Source organism: Mirounga leonina, unplaced genomic scaffold (genome assembly GCF_011800145.1).
Source record: "Mirounga leonina isolate KUSES-001 unplaced genomic scaffold, KU_Mleo_1.0 Mir_154, whole genome shotgun sequence".
Taxonomy (NCBI): domain Eukaryota; kingdom Metazoa; phylum Chordata; class Mammalia; order Carnivora; family Phocidae; genus Mirounga; species Mirounga leonina.
Window position 1 is genome coordinate 62494468 of NW_023270389.1, and position 852 is coordinate 62495319.

An 852-nucleotide genomic window follows, 5' to 3' on the forward strand; every position below is an offset into this window, starting at 1 on the left:
GGGGATCTTGGACAAGTTACCTACTTCTCTGAGGGTCTTAGGTCTCCAGGGTAAAACTAGAAAATGGGACCAGGGAGCATCCAAGGTCCTTCCAGCTCTAACACTTCTTGAGTCTAGGAAATGAGGCCCTAAAACATCAAAAAGAGACTTATGTCAAAACTAGGATTTAATGCCCAATGAGTAGGTAAACCAGGCTATTCTTTTGCTGTTTCACCTTCAAACCACAGAAATTTTGTACCCTTTGCCAAGGCTTCTATAGGAAGAACATCTCATAATCATTTAAAGTACGATTTACCTTTGGAAATGGAATTTTTGAAAGTTTAAAACCAAAATTCCTTTTTTGGGCAATGTCTGTAGAGTGAGATACCATAGATTTTAAAAATGGTCAACCTTGTAATTTTGTCTACTTTATTGGTGACTACTATAAAGCTTATTTTGATAAATCCCTTTTTTAAAAAAGATTTTATTTATTTATTTGAGAGACAGAGAGGGCGTGCCCAAGTGGGGGGCAGAGGCAGAGCGAGAAGCAGACTCCCCACTGAACAGGGAGCCCAATGCAGGGCTCGATCCCAGGACCCTGAGATCACGACCTGAGCTGAAGGCAGACAACCAACTGAGCCACCCAAGTGCCCTGATAAATCACTTTTTAAAAGAAAAATTTTCTTTCTGATTCTGTAGCTACATTAGATCAACCCACTATTCATTCTTTCTTCTTTCTTTTTTTCTTCTTTCTTTCTTTCTTTCTTTCTTTCTTTCTTTCTTTCTTTCTTCTTTCTTTCTTTCTTTCTTTCTTCTTTCTTTCTTTCTTTCTTTCTTTCTTTCTTTCTTTCTTTCTTTCTTTCTTTCTTTCTT